Below are 17,488 nucleotides of genomic sequence, written 5' to 3'. Positions count from 1 at the left end.
TTGTAGTATAGTCTGAGGTCAGGGAGCCTGATTCCTCCAGCTCCATTTTTCGTTCTCAAGATTGCTTTGGCTATTCGGGGTCTTTTGTGTTTCCATACAAATTGTGAAATTTATTGTTCTAGTTCTGTAAAAAATGCCAGTGGTAGTTTGATAGGTATTGCATTGAATCTGTAGATTGCTTTGGGTAGTAGAGTCATTTTCACAATGTTGCTTCTTCCAATCCAAGAACATGGTATGTCTCTCCATCTATTTGTATCATCTTTAATTTCTTTCATCTTGTCTTATAATTTTCTGCATACAGGTCTTTTGTCTCCTTAGGTAGGTTTATTCCTAGATTGCTAGTATTCTTTAACATTTATGTTGAGAAATTAGATAAATTACTCTTTGATAGATCCTGTATTTTATATTTGAGAAATGTGTCTGTAGAAGAACATATAGATAGAAATTGCTGCCAGAACTTGGTATTTTTAAACAGAGAAAAATAAATGGCAGATTATCCATGATTAGCTGTTGACATTTAGATTTGTACATTTATAATGTCAAAAGGCACTGAAAACTGTCAATTTACTTTCTAAATTACAATAATATTCTTATTTTCAAATCCAACATTTTTTTTTTTTTTTTTTTGGCGGTACGCGGGCCTCTCACTGTTGTGGACTCTCCCATTGCGGAGCACAGGCTACGGACACGCAGGCTCAGCGGCCATGTCTCACGGGCCCAGCCGCTCCGCGGCATGTGGGATCTTCCTGGACCAGGGCACAAACAAGTGTCCCCTGCATCAGCAGGAGGACTCTCAACCACTGCGCCACCAGGGAAGCCCCTAAAATCCAACATTTTATGGTTCTCATCTGTCCTTCAACATAGAGATATATTTAAAATAATAATTGAAATAATTGCAGATCTTTTGACAAACTGGACTTTAAATAATTAATTGAATTATTACAGATCTGCTAAAAAGCCTAATGAATTACTCATCTCTTTGTGTGCATCTAGGTTTGTTGTTGTTGCCCTGATCATTATTTTAATACCCTAGTGCAGGTGTTATTTCTAACTTATGAAAATAAATATCTTTATAAAGGTATATTTTGATTGGATTAATATTTCTTCTTTTAATCATTACACAATACATAGAATATGGTCGTGTATTGCTATGTCATAAAAATTATTTTAATTCTGTGCTAGAGTATGTATCATAAGTCTTTAAAGTATTTTCTCCTCCAGCAGATGATTTGCCTGGGCTGTGAGAATATGAGTTGTTGTCAGGCTTTACTAGATTGAGGATATTTTTTGAGGTTTGATATCTTTTTTTTTTTTTTTTTTTTTGCGGTATGCGGGCCTCTCACTGCTGTGGCCTCTCCCATTGCGGAGCACAGGCTCCGGACGTGCAGGCTTAGCGGCCATGACTCACGAGCTTAGCCGCTCCACGACATGTGGGATCTTCCCGGACTGGGGCATGAACCCGTGTCCCCTGCATCGGCAGGCAGACTCGCAACCACTGCGCCACCAGGGAAGCCCGAGGTTTGATATCTTAATTGTAAAAGATTATGATTTTAAGTACATCCCACCACACATATGCCACATTTATTATGGAATAGATCCCATCCTCCAAATGTACACTAGCTTGGTTGGAAGTTCTGCTTTTAGTGTGGCACCAGAGTGTAGGAAGCTTAAATAGTATCTATATAACTAAGGAAAAAGCCATAAATTTTCTTTTTAATATACTTGTCTCTGATATACCTATTGTCCAGGTCCAAGATTATCCTGTTCAGTCAGTTGCTCTCAATTTCTTATAAAAAATTTGGACTTAATTCTCTTCTAATGCAAAATTAGGGAATATTTCATGCAAATGGACTATTTTAAATTTATCTCTTTTAGCTAGTCTTAAATTGGAATGATTATGATTTTCTTTTATGTGTAAATTCTTTATATACTACTTACATATGTCATGTTAATTCCAAGTATTTCCCCCAAGTTACCTTTAATTATGTTTATTACTGTTTGGATATCAAGATTGGCTTCAGCCTCCGAATTTTTCCACTTATTTTTCCCCTCTAATATTTGCTTCTGATGACATGCACACATTGAACAATAGGCGGTTGGGAAATAAATGCCCATTTACCAGTCACTCTAATAGTGCTTTATATACCAACGATAAGCTCCCTGACAAAATGACAGTTGTAACTAATGTAACTTACGCTGAAGTGGGGTTTCTTACCTTCCAATTTTAATCTAAATCCTCCCAAATTCACTTATCTAATATTCACATGAACAAGAATGGCTGATACCTACCTAGTTATAGGTAGGTAGAAGAGGGGGAGGAAAGGTATGCTCAAGTTATAGGAATATTTACCACATGGAATGAGGATGACAAAAAAGCGGTTGCACGTGGCTCTACTGCAGGTGTGACATTATGCTGGATCCACACACATACACAATCTTCCAATATTGTCTAGTTTGGAAAAACTCCTTGAGTGGAAAAGCTAGAAAACAATTGAAAGGGGGTTGAGAATTTGAGTAAGAATTTAGGCTGAATATCTAGCTGAAATCAAGGAACTTTCCTTCCTCAGTGATTATTTCTCAACACTTAATCTTTTTGGAGGAGTTTATAATTTTATGGAATGATGTCTATTAATCCTTTTCTCAGTTTTTTTTTTGTTTTTTTAATGTGTAGAGAATCTTTGCACATCCTATTTAACTGTATTTTCTAGATGTGTTATGGCTTCAGGTTAGTATATATTATGCCTCAGAGTGTGCTATGACAACAAACATTTCTTTTGAAAATGTAAAGTGTTCTAGAAAGCAGTTAAGCAGAAAGTTGAAAAATATTCATATACTTAGATTATTAATTCCACTTTTATGAATTTAAATTCTAGGGGAATGCATGGATAAAGACAGGCCAAAGTTTATTTACAGGACTTTTCATTTCAGCCTTATTTATCAAACCGAAGAATTGGCATCAAAGTCAATGCCCCCAGATAGGAACATCTTCATAGAGACATAACTTCCTTTATTTGTTAAAATTTCTTCGATGAGGGCATGTGCATCAACAGGAGTCCCAAATCCCTCAATGTGAGTTGGTGGAAAAACTTGTTTTGCTACTGAAAGAGCACATAAGAGAGATGATAGGAGAACAAGGAAGGAAGCCTTTGCAATAGGAGCAGTCTGATGGAGATTCTGGGAGTTGTTTAGAGTAGCCAAGAGGATGGTTTAAAAATGATGATGTCTTTTGTTCTATTTGAAATTGTTCGCATGACTGTGATGTTAACCATTTCCCCTTTCTTCACCTCCAACATTTTATCAAACTCTGTTATACTCCAGAAAAACAAGAATAGAAATCAATTCTAATTTAAGTTCAAAATAAATGGATAGCATCTTTGTACTTAAAGAGGATGTTTCTCTGAAAAACTCAAAAATGTTTTGTACTCAGCAGTCTCTCCCATTAATACACCTATAAAAATGTATCTCCAGTTGATGGAGGATTTGACATAGTAGGAAAAATGAAGAAAAAGACCAAATGCTTTTCAACTGTGTATATTAATTTAATTCTACCACTTTATCTTTTTATTCCACCTTTCCAAAGTAAGTAAGCAGCATAAATTACTGCACTTATTTTATTAATGGAATTTATATGGACGTTAAGTTACTTGGCAAAGCTGATAGAGCAAATTAGTAACCACAAAGGAAAAAGAAAGCAGGCCTTAAGCCTGTTAGATCAGTGTATTTTCTAAATGGGAAGGAGAATTTCAGGCAACTCCTAGAATATTAAAAATGCAAAGGTATTGAATTTAAATATTGTTCCTCTACATTAATGTCTTGAGAACTTTCTAAAACACTTAACCTATATCACTTATAAATATCTATAATCTGTTTTAAAAGAATATAAGAATTTTTTGGAAAAATATTTGTAAAGAAGGATTTCTTTTACTGGATTATACAACTTTTTAAATTTAGCATTTAATAGTTATGACTTTAAGTAATATGCCATTTTTACTCCCATTTTCTTTATATATATTATTTTTGTGGTTGTAAGGCCCATTACTGTGTGCTTTTGCTTGTGTTTATCGTTTGTTTGTTTACTAATTCATCCACATGTTTAAACTGCTTGTTAGGCACTGTACAAGCAGTCTTGATTAATGAGCAATAATGACAATTTAAGTATCTAATGAGAAGCTGTACAGTTTGAGTCTTCAGCCCCAGACTCTCCTCCTTTTGGACTACTTTTGATTTTCCCTCAATTCAGATAGCAACTATCAAGTCTTAATGTCTATAAGAACTGCTGAAGAACTTTTTCAAATGACAGATTGCTGAGCCCCACTATCAAAGAGTTGGATTTAGTGTGTTAAAGATAGTGTTTAGGACTGTTCATTTTTAATAAACACTCTGTTAAATGTAGATGCAGATGGTTTGAGAAACCCTGGTTTAGGGATCCCTATCTGTATCCATTGCAGCAAATAGGGATTAAAGCTAGCTAAAATAAGCAGAAAAGAAATTTATAAGAAATTGGATATATTATAAATAAAAATTGGATTTATAATATAAATGTTGGATTTATAATACTTTGGATAAGATGATTCCACAGAACTGAAGAGACTCCTAGAGAACCAACTTTAGCAAAGGATAAGAATCAGGGCAGCACCTGGGATCTAGACATCAGGAATTAATCATCAGTCTCATTGGGCTGAATTGATTTCAACCCTTTTTGCCCTATAATTGTATTACTCATCTAAAAATATCAGTTTTGCAAGAGTGAGTCTGAATGGCCTAGATTGGGTCATGAGCCCCTGCATCATAGAAAGAGTAGGACACCTTGATTGACAACCTTACCATGACTGGACACTATGGGGGACAAGGAATTCCTTAAAAATGCTGTCACTAAAACAAGTGGAATGGATAATGGGTGGCCAAAACCTAGCACATGTCTAATCACTGATAGTATAATATAATCATCCAAATAACTTCTTTTAGAATTTCAGCCCTTACACTAAAAACTCAATTATGAAATAAATATGACTTTGTATAATTACAGTCTATAGTGTCTCCCAGTTCAGCCCAGAGGAGTTAGGCATCATATTGCTACTACCCTCAATAGAGTATTATCAATTTAGGAGGCATATTATAATGGAATCATGAAACCAGTCTCCCGAAAGGATAGCATATATTTGCTTTTACTCAAGTACAATTTGAAATATCCCTTGTTATGATAAAACTCTTATCCTGCAGTATAGAAGATAAGGAAACAATATAGATGGCCTGAACTAACCTTTTCTTTACAAGAAATTTGACTTTTACCAAGTGGCTTACACAAAATTTCAGTGCACTGAAAATACTGTACAATATTCTGGTCATTACTGTGTGCCTGGCTAACATGAGAAAATTTGTGACACAAAATATTGTGCCCAATATTGGTCCAACTTCTATACACAATTATTGTGCTTTTAAAAATAAACCAATTCCTAAACTATAGAAACAAAATTGATATGCCTCTAAATGTTATATTTTAAAAATATATAATAAATGATGTTTTAAGGGGCTTGGATTTTAAGATTGCTAGTGTTTCATTTTAAAATAATTACATTTCTATGGGCCATTTTCCCAGAAATAGCTGTTCAAATGCAGTATAAATTCTGAGTTTTTGAGTGGTTACTCCTTTCTAGGCACCATTCTAAGTACTTCAATGTATTCAGTTGTGTAATCTTCACAACAACCCATAAAGTTAATCATTTTTATCTCAGTTTTATAGGTAAGGAAATCAGGACACAAAATAGGTTAAGTAACTTGTCACAGTGTTAAATGGTAATAGAGTGTTATGCATTCAGTTGTGTCCCCCCAAAATTCCTATGTTTAAGTCCTAATCCCCAGTACCTAAGAATATGACCTTTTTTGGGAAATGAAGTTGTTGCAGATGTAATTAGTTTAGATGAGGTCCTACTGGAGTAGAGTGGGCCCCTAATCCAATATGCCTGGTGTCCTGATTAAAAGGAGGAAATTTGGAGATAGACATGCACACAGGGAGAAGGCTACGTGAAGATTAAAGCAGATATTGCAGTTATGCATCTACAAGCCAAGGAACACCACAGATTGCCAGCAAACAACCTTAAGCTAGGACAGAGTCATGAAACAGATTCTACCTCATGGTTCTCAGAAGGAACCAACCCTGCTGACCTCTTGATCTCAAATTTCTAGCTCTCAGAACTGTGAAACAGTAAATTTCTGTTGTTCTAGCCCAGTTGTGGTACTTTGTTATGGCAGCACTATGAAACTAACATGCAGACTAAGGATTTGGATTTACACATTATAGCTCCAAAGCGTACATTCTTAACCAACACACTGTATTGTTTCCCTGCAGATAATTGAATAAATACATCATCTGTTAGGATGTTAAAGAGATCTAGACTAGGAAAGCTAATCCAGACTAAGAGAGCTAATAACATTTTTCTGGAACCTGATGTGCCTCTTTGTAAGGGCATTGAGAAAGGTACTTAAAGTACTATTTTCCTTCAAAACTGCCAGTAACAAAATAGAAACAGACTATGACTAAATATGTTTGGAAAAAATCATGATCTGAGAACCACAAATTATAAATTTGTATAAATTAAGTTTATTTAAACTATTATCAAAAAAGTGTCATCCTTAATAACTCTTGAGAGAAAGATAGAAGATAGAAAAGATAGAAAATCTTAAGGAAGATCTCTGCTGTACCTGTTAGATGACTGTTTACATGTATTTCAGTTCATGTAGAGCATAGCTTTTGCATATACACAGGCCTTGACTACTAGTGAATTAAACAGGAAAAAATGTAGAAAAATGATTGCTATTACACAAAGACCATAATGGAGACTGTGCATGGTCTTCTGCCCATAGATTTTTCTAATTAAAACAAACAGCCATGGAATTAAGGAAAAGTCATGCATAACCTAGGTTTCTTCTGTTCAAAAATAAATGTAGTGAAAAGAAAAATGAGAAGGGAGAGCTAGAAGTAAGTAGGAAGTGTATACTTAGATGGTATATTGATACCTCAGCTCTGAAATATTAGAGACAATAAAAGCTCAAGATGCCAGAGTTGCTCTGAATTGCCAAGAATAGAGGGGTAATAGCCTAAAAACCCTGAATTTTTTTTCCTTCCAACTCTAAGAGGAGATTAAAGATGAGTTAAGGGGAGGTTTCTGCTTGGATTTAGTAGTGGTAGGAAATGGTAATCTATAAAGCAGAAATATCTTCCTGTTAAAGTTTGGTAAGATGCTTTATATGTATCTCGTTATATTTCTTTAATTTTTACTCTGTTCAGTGTTGCATAATCAAATAGGCCTGGGTCTGAATTCCAGTCCTATGCCTTATTAAAATTAATTTCTTAGAAAATGGCTACTGTCTTAGCCTTGCTTTAATTATCTATATAATAGCAAAAATAACACCTATTCAGTTTTATTTTGAGAATTTATAAATGGAATATACCATATATATATATATTATATATACATATATATATGTACCTGGCCACACAACAGTCATGATAATATAATAGTTAATATTTATCTACTGATTACTATGTTTTAAGGACTTTTGTGCATTGCTTCATTCCTTTAAACTAGGAAGTAAGTCATGTTATTCCAATTTGACAACTGAATTTGACAACTACCTCATAGAGAGTCTGAGGAATTTCCTCAAGGTCATAAGCTAGTAAGTTATATACAAAATTTTGGAATCAAACCTAGTTTATAACACAATTAACTATATTACTAGTGGCCCTTTGTCAGGGATACAAATATAAGTAAATGTTGTTCTTTATGAATTTATTGTCTGATAGGAAGATAAAGTCAAATGGGTGGAGACAACTTCTTGTCTGTGTGGTGATGGAAATAGGTACAGGTTACCAATGGCTTTGAAGGAGGGAAGATGTGGTCACATGTACTTTCAGGCATCAAGAAAGACTTCATATAGGAAGAGAAGCTTGAGCTGAGTGTTAAAATACTAGTCACTATTCATTAGGTGACTAGTGATTACAAATTATTCCAGATAGATGGAATAACAGGTTCAAGGGCCTGTCAAAAAATACAATAGCATTTCGCGGGGTCCTGGTAAATAGTTACGAATAAATAGAGACTATAAGGAAGAGAGAGGCAGGAGATGAAGGATGAAAAATAGACAGGGGTCAGGACATGAAGAGCTTTGATCAGCTGTGCCTAAGTGGTTTGTACTTTATTATTAAAAGCCAGAGGTTCTTAACTCTGTCCATCAAAATCTTATGGGGGGCCTTTGAAAAAATACTCACACTCAGGTCCAACCCAAATCTATCTTTATAAATACATTTTTGTGGTGAATTTTGAACGTCTTTCTTCCTACTCTTGTTAACACTCTATTAAGCATGTAGTAGGCAATAAATATTGGCTAATTGATCGGCTTTTGTTTGCTGATACAGCAACTTCCGAATTATTTTTAGTTATTTTGGTGAGTGATGTGAAGGGAATTTTTTTTCATTATTGAAAAGTTACATTTTTATAAGAATGTTCTAGAATTTTAAAAACAAGATATGAAGGTAATAATGACCCGGAATATCAATGTGATATTCTGATATATTTATTATTGATTTACTGATAAATAGCCAAAAGGTGCATTTTTTGGTGAGCAGCACATTCCCATGTTCCTCCCCTACTTGCACTGTTAGTATTAATATAAGGCGCACTGATTGCCATGATCTTGAAATCGACAGTATAGTTTTTTCCCTGTTTTAACTTCTAATACAGAACGAGTATATTACCTATGGGTTTTGTGTGTGTGTGTGTGTGTGTGTGTAAGAGAGATAATGCAACATGCAGATTTAAAGTTTTTCATTAGTGCTTCAAAGGCAGAAAAGAATGAAACTAATCTTAAAAAGTCTGTCTGGGCATAAAAAAATTCAGTTTCACATATAAGGAGCTTGCGAGTCACCACTCAGTTCTAACAACAAGCAAAAACATGAAAAGACTGAAAAATCAACTCTTCTTTGATCCGTAAGAGAGGGGAGGGCACAGGGCACAGTGCTTGCCCCCAAGGTTGGAGAGACAGACAGGCAGATGCAGGGAGTTACGGCTTCCCAGAGCAGAGCCTCACAAACAGAAATAGCCACAGGAAACATTGCTGGGTAGAACATGTCCAGCTATCAAGAAAAAGAATTACAAGGTATACCAAATGCAAAAACCACAATTTGAAGAGACAGAGCAAGCATCAGAACCAGACATGACAGGGGTGTTGGAATTATCAGATTGGAAATTTAAAACAACTATGATTACTATGCTAAGGACTCTAATGGACTAATTAGACAGCATGCAAGAACAGAAGGGCAACATAAGCAGAGAGATGGAAATCCTGAGAATGAAACAAAAAGAAATGCATGTATATGTATGTATGTTTATATATAAGTGAAATGAATGACAGCAGTGATACGTGGGAAAGAGGAGGAAATAAGACTATTTGTTATTATAAGGTACACTACCTACAAAGAGGTATAGTGTTATTTGAAAATAGACTTGCATTAGTTGTAAATGTATATTGCAAACTCAAGGGCAACCACTAAAAGAAGTGAAAAAAGAAGTATAACTGATGTGCTAGTAAAGGAGAGAAAATGAAATGAAATTTCATTTAATTAAATGGAATTAAACTGCAAAAGGTAGGAAAAGAGTGAAGAGAAAGATAGGAACAAAGAGCAAGGGCAACAAATAGAAAGCAGTAATGACTGTGTTAGATCCAGTTTTACCAATAATCACATTGAATGTCAGTGATCTAAATGGATGAAATGAAAGACAGAGACTGACGGAGTGGACCAAAAAACAAGACCCAACTATATGTTCTCTACAAGAAACCCACTTTAAATATGAAGAAACATATGGATTAAAAGTAAATGGATGGAGAAAAATATACCATCCTAAAAATGATCAAAAGAACACATGACAGGCTGTATTAATTTCAGACAGAACAGACTTCACAGCAAGGCAAGTAGGGCATTATAAAATGATAAAGGGACCATTTCTTCAAGAAACATTACACTCCTTAATGTGTATGTGCCTAACAACAGAGCACATACTTTTTAAGGCAAAGACTGATGGAACTGCCAGGAGAAATAGATGAACACACTACCATAGTTGGAGACTTCAACCCCTCTATCAGAAATGGACATATCCAGCAGGCAGAAAATCAATAAGCCTATATTGAACTCAACAAAACTATCAATCAACTGGATATAATTGACATCTATAGACTACTTTATCCAACAACAGCAGAATACAAATTCTTATCAAGCTCACATGCAACATTCACAAAGATATACCTGATTCTTGTCCATAAAAAATACCTTAACAGATTTAAAGAATAAAAATCATCATGTCAGCTTCGACCACAATGGAAATCAATAATAGAAAGATAATTGAAAAATCCCAAAATATGTGGATGTAACCAACATACTAATAATCAAGACCAAATCATGAAGAAATGGAAAATCTGAACAGACAACTTACTACTAAGGAGAGTGAATCAATAATCAAAAACCCCACAGCTAATAGTGAAAAGTCCAGGACCAGGTGGCTTCACTGGTGAATTCTACCAAACATTTGAAGAATCATGGTACTAATCCAGCTCAAAGTCTTCTAAAAAATAAGAGGAGAGAACACTTCCAAACTCTTTTAATGAGGCCAGCACTACCCTGATACCAAAATCACACAAGGGCACTACAAGAAGAGAAGATTATAGGCCAATATATCTGATAAACAGATGCAAAAATCCTCAACAAAATATTAATAAACCTAATTCAACAGCATTAGAAGGATCATACACCATGATCAAGTGGAGATTATTCCAGGGATGTGAGGATGGTTCAACATTTGGAAATCAGTCAATGTGTAATACACATTAACAGATGAAGGATAAAAATCATATTATCTCAAGGGATACAGAAAAAGCACTTGACAAAATTCAACATCCATTCATGATGTTGAACAAACTGAGGATAAGAGAACCTATGTCAACATAATAAAGGCCGTATATGACAAGCTCACAGCTAACATCATTCTCAATAGAGAGAAAATGAAAGTCTTTCCTCTAAGATCAGAAACAAGACAAGGATGCCCACTCTCACCACTTTTACTTAACATAGTACTGAAAGTCCTAGCTAGAGCAATTAGGCAGGAAAAAGAAATAAAAGACATTCAAATCCAAAGGAAAAAGTAAAATTATCTTTATTTGTGGATAACATGGTGTTATATATAAAAAAACACTAATGAATCTACCAAAAACTGCTAGAACTAATTAATGAATTCAGTAAAGTTGCAAGATACAAAATAAATATAATAAAAATCAGCTTTATTTCTTCTATACACTAACATCAAACTGTCAGAAATAGAAATTAAGAAAACAATCTCATTTACTATTGCATCAAAAAGAATAAAATACCTAGGAATGTATAAAACCAAGGAGGTGAAAGATCTGTACACTGAACACTATAAGGCATTGATGAATAGAATTGAAGACACAAATAAATGGAAGGTTATTCTGTGCTCATGGATTTGAAGAATTAATATTGTTAAAATACCCATGCTACTCAAAGCAATCTACAGGTTCAATGTAACCTATATCAAAATTTTTTCACAGAAATGGAAAAAAAATCCTAAAATTTGTATGGAACCACAAAAGACCCTTGAATAGCTAAAGCAATCTTGAGAAAGAAGACAAATCTAGAGGCATCACATTTCCTTATTTAAAATTATATAAATATAAAACCTGTAATGAAACTTCTAGGAGAAAACATAAGGGAAAAGCTCCTTGGCATCAGTCTTGGCAATGACTTTTTAGGTTTGTCACTAAAATCAAAGGCAGCAAAAGCAAAAGCAAACAAGTGGGTCTATATAAAACTAAAAAACTTCTGCACAGCAAAGGAAACCACCAACCAAATGGAAAGGCAATCTATGGAATGGGAGAAAATATTTGCAAATCAAATGTCTAATAGAGGGTTAATATCCAAAATATCAATATAAAACTCATAACTCAAAAGCAAACAAGTCCCAAGCAATCGAATTAAAAAACAGGCAGAGGAACTGAATAGACATTTTTCTGAAGACATACAAATGAAAAGGTATATGAAAAGGTACTATACATCATTAATCATTAAGTTAATGTTTATCAAAACCACAGTGAGCTATCACATCACACTTGTTAGAATGGCTATCATCAAAAAGACAAGATATAACAAATGTTGACAAAGATGTGGATAAAAGGGGACTCTTTTGTCCACTGGTGCAGCCACAGCCAGTATGGAAAACAGTCTGGAGAGTCCTCAAAAAACTGAAAATAGAACTACCCATTGCTATGATACAGCAATCCCACTTCTTTCCTTTCATCCCAAAGGGAATAAAAACAATATCAGTGAGATCTGCACTCCCTTGTTCATTTCAGCATCATTTACAATAGCCAATATGTAGAAACCATGTAAGTGTCCATCACTGATGAATAGATAAAAAAAGATGTGGTTAATATACATAATGGAATATTATTCAGCCATAAGAAATAAGGAAATCCTGCCATTTGTGACCACATGGATGGATCTTGAGGACATTATGCTAAGTGAAATAAGCCAGACGGAGAGACAAATACTGCATGGTATCACTTATATATGGAATCTAAGTAAAAGCCAAACTCAAACAGAGTGAAGGAAAGTGGTTTCTGGAGAGGGGAAGGTGGGGGAAGTAAGGAGAGGTTGGTGAAATAGTACAAACTGTTAGCTATAATATGAATTAGGTCTGAGGATCTCATGTATAACATGGTGACTATAGTAGATAACAGTGAATTGTGTAATTGAAATTTGCTAAGAGTAGAACTTAGATATCCTCACTCAAAAGAAAAAAAAAAGATGTGAGGTTGTATACATATATCAAGTCATCATGTGTACATTTTAAATGTCTTACAGTTTTGTCCATTATACCCCAATAAAGCTGAGAAAAGACCCCAAATATAAAAAGAAAAAAAAAAAGGAAAGACATACTGAAGGTAGAGTTATTGACTGTGGAACAAATTGTGTGTTGACCTTACATAGACCTAATGACAAACTACTTTCATTCAAGTATTGTAGTTTCATATCTTTGTCTCTATATCCCCAAGTATGTGTTATATTTATATATTATTTCTGAGATGTGTTTTATTCTCTGTAATATAAAAGTGAGGAAAAGTATATTTTTATTACACAAGTTTTTTTCTTTCTGAGTGAAAGTCTTCTTACTCATATTTTGTATTTTAATATTAAAATGTAATAAAGTCTTAATCTACTTCCATGTGATAAGTTTTTAAAAATTGGACTTTTTTTGATACTCTAATTATGGGAGAATGGCAATAACTATTTTGATTTCTTAATCAAAATTAATCCTGTACTTTATATTATTTATATTTGTATTGATTTAAATATTTGGGCAACTGGATGTATAAAATAGGAAATCAGAGGTAGGTGGAAAGCCAGATATTACTAGCAAAACTCTATAATTTCGATTTGAGTAAAGTGAGATCAAAAAAAATGTTAAATGACTTGTCCGCAGTCACTTAGCAATTTTTGGCAAAATGAGTACTAGGACCTCTAAAAAACACACTGAAACTTCCATACAAGATATAAAATGGATTTTCATTGCTTTTCCTAACAAGTGTGATTTTCCTAACAAGTGGAATAAACATCGTTTCTAAACATTGGCAATGAAAATTTTACAAAAATATTGCCAAGAATTTCATGTATTAAGGGGAAATAAGTGTTGATGGTGATCTTTCCTCACACTGCTCGTGTAAAATCTCTTATGTTCTATATGATGGAGCTAAATTCTGTATGAATAAACTCAAATAAAATCTGAAGACTATATAATTTAAAAGTTTGTACTATGTGAGCTATGGAACACTTGGAAGTAGCTTTAATCTCTTTTTCCATAAGCAGCATAGTCATATATTCCCTCTCTCACTCCCTCAAAATCCAAAATCAGTTTTTTCAGTCATGGTTCTGGTGCATGAATAACTATCAGGCAAAACCATTTAGGTAATTAATATTTAACACAAATTTTGCTAATTTATTGAAATCATGGGAAAACATAGGAGGAAGCTTAAGAAAGTAGGCTGACTGACATTGGTCTTTTTGTGGCCTTGGGCAAATACTTCACTTTCTTTGAGCCACAGTTTCCTTCTTGGTGAAGTGCTGATAATCCTTGAAGCTTCTATTTTGCAGGGTTGTTGCAATAGAATGTTGTTTGTCAAAATGTTTTGAAAATTGTGAAGTGCTACACAATTGCATTATTTCATTACTGTTACTCAGCAGTGCTGGAACACCTTTAAACATTGTTGATCAAATCATTTAATCATTCATTCTAGATTTACTGAACAAATATTAACTGAATTCCAGAAACTGTGATTCATGTTGGCATTAAAAAGCCGAACCATTCTGCCTCCCTCTCAAGTCGAGAAGGAGAAAAAGAATGAAAGAGGGTAGTGAGAGAAAAGAGGGCAGGTAAGGCAGTTGTGTCCAGGTATCACTGATTGTTCCTGTGCATAGGTAAGCCTAGCTGCAGCATATTACAATGTGCCTTGGTCTGTGCTGCCAAGATAAATGGTGTGGTCCTGGGTTATCAAACTGAAATAGAACAAAAGGGGAAAGGGAGTCTACTGTTATGCATAGATTATACACACTTAATACCCTAACAACCCTGGGAAGTAGGTACCACTATTAATGCCCCCCTTTTTTTTTTAATGAATGAGGAAGCTGAGGTACAGAGAGGTTAAGTAATTTACATAAGACCACTCAGGTAGGATGAGGACCTAAGAAGGAAGTGGCAATGTGTGAGGCATCTAGATTGGGCAACATAAGATGAGACAAAGAGGAATTCATTGATATGAAGATTAGGAGATGGTGGTGATTTTTCATATTGGCTGTTATACAGCAAATAGAGGTGTGCTCTGGATCTTCAAGTTGTATTCTAGAAACAGATGGAAATATCTTTTATAATTAAGAAGCAGATTTTTTGAGCACAGAATGGAGAAATACTGAACTAGTAATTCAATGTGGTAAATATTCTCTGGTAGGAATATACACAGGAGTTCCTGGAGCTTGAGGAAGGGTGGTATGACTTACTCTGCATAGAGGAATCAACAAGGCTTTCCATAGGCGATAAGATAATGCTTGTACATTCTCTGTGTGTATGTGTGGTAAAATATGCATAACATAAAACTTATTACATTAGCTATATTTAAGTGTACCGTTGAGTGGTATTAAGTACATTCATATTGTAGTGCAACTATCACCACCATTTATTTCTAGAACTTTTCATCTTGCAGAACTGAAACTCTGTACCCATTAAAAAATAATTTCCCATGACCCCTTTCCAGCTGCCCCTAACAGCCACTGTTCTACGATTTTTCTTTCTTTTTTCAAGTTTCCCCTTTTCCCCGTGCCCCAGCCTTTGGTAACCACTATTTTACTCTCTTGTTATTATGAGTTCAGCTTTTTTCCCCCCAATATAAGTGAGATTATGCAATATTTGCCTTTTTCTGTGTGGTTTATTTCACTTAGCATAATGTCTTCCAAGTTCATCCATGTTGTTGTAAATTTTAAAGGCTAAAAATATGACATTGTGTATATATATATATCAGCATTTTCTTTATCCATTCATCCATCAGCTGACGTTTAGGCTTTTTCCATATCTTGGCTGTTGTGAATAATGCTGCAGTGAACAAGGGGGGAGAGGTATCTCTTAGAGATAGTGATATTATTTCCTTGGGTTATGCACTCAGAAGTGTGATAGCTGGATAGTATGGTAGTTTTGTTTTTAATTTTTTTGAGGAACTTCCATGCTGTTTTCCATAGTGGCTGTACCAGTTTACATTCTCACCAACAGTGTACAAAGGTTCTGTTTTCTACAAATCCTTGCCAACACTTACTATCTTTTGACTTTTTGGTAATTGTCATCCTAACAGTTGTGAGGTGATATTACATTATGGTTTTGATTTGCATTTTCTGATGATTGGTGATAATGAGCATCTTTTAATATGCCTGCTGGCCATTTGTGTCTCTTCTTTGGAAAAATATCTATTCAGGTCCTTTGCCTGTTTTTTAATTGTATAATTTGATTTTTTTGCTCTTGAGTTCTAAGAGTTCCTCATATGCTTTAGATATTAACCCCTATTGGATATATGATTTGCAAATGTTTTCTCCCATTCTAAAGGGTGCCTTTTCGTTTTTGTGGTTTCCTTTGCGTTCTAGAAACTTTTTAGTTTGATGTAGTCCCACTTGTTTATTTTTGCGTTTGTTGCTTGTGCTTTAGGTGTTATATCCAAAAAAATCATTGTCAAGACCAGTGTCAGGGAGCTTTTCCCCTATGTTTCCTTCTAGGAGTTTTACAGTTTCATGTCTTACATTTAAGCCTATAATCTTCGAGTTGATTTTTATGTATGTGTAAGATAGGGGTCTGATTCTATTCTTTTGCATGTGGATATCCAGTTTTTTTAAGACCATTTACTGAAGGGACTTCCCTGGTGGTCCAGTGGTTTAAGACTCCGTGCTTCTACTGCAGGGAGCACAGTTCAGTCGCTGGTTGGGGAACTAAGATCCCGCATGCTGTGCTGCAGAGCCAAAAAAAAAAAGACCATTTACTGAAGAGACTGTGCTTTCTCCATTGTGTATTCATGGCACCTTTTTGGAGAATCAGTTGACTGTATATGTGTGGGTGTATGTGCAGTTTATTCTGTTCAATTGATCTCTGTGTTTGTTTTTATGTGCAGAGTCTTGAATGACATTGTTTATGATAAGGGAGAGTCAATAGCAAAGGGCTTTTCTGAAAGATTGAAGAGACCATTCCAGTACAGAGAGAGCTAAAGAGTTTGGCATTTCTGTGAGAGAACAAGTAATTTGATATAGTTATCTTTTGGGAGGTGGGCAGAAGGGATTGGAGATAGAGGGGAAATCGAAAAGTGAGGTGATCCTGAACCGTTTTTCAGGTAGCATGTTTCAGTAATTTTGTACCTTTTTCACTATGGTATAATGTCTTTAATACCTTTAAATAATAGCTCATTTAATCACTTTTGGTGTAATATGGCAACTTTGGGTAAGGGCATTTTACTTTGTTTATTATTAAAAGTATAGTGAAATTAATATAAAATCAAATCAAAATATAAGGAAGAATTTTACCTTTTTGTTCGATTATTAATATATACCTTAACATAATTATTTAAATAATTATGATTTTTCTATAATTCAAAAGTATATTTTAGTATACCAATTAAGATACATTTATTTGATATGGCATACAAATCTCTAATATTTTGATATTTGAAATTTATCAAATTTGCACTAAAATTCTCAGTGGTTCATTTTAATTATGTTCATATTCTAGAGCAACATGATGAAATAAATAAGAGGTCAGACTGCAGTTTCAAGTACTTATCTGTAAATAACACATTTTGTGTGTTGAAAGCCTACCCAAACTAAATGAATAGTTAATTACATACAATC

The 17,488-nt window shown here is 34.3% G+C and overlaps 1 protein-coding gene across 2 annotated transcripts in view; it reads left to right on the top strand.

Moving 5' to 3' along the window:
• Positions 1 to 17,488, top strand: part of EPHA6 (EPH receptor A6) — an 874,792-nt gene that overhangs the window by 12,438 nt on the left and 844,866 nt on the right. The window lies entirely within an intron of this gene.

The sequence above is a fragment of the Physeter macrocephalus genome, chromosome 1, assembly GCF_002837175.3.
Source record: "Physeter macrocephalus isolate SW-GA chromosome 1, ASM283717v5, whole genome shotgun sequence".
Lineage (NCBI taxonomy): Eukaryota > Metazoa > Chordata > Mammalia > Artiodactyla > Physeteridae > Physeter > Physeter macrocephalus.
This window is presented reverse-complemented; position numbering and strand designations above follow the sequence as displayed.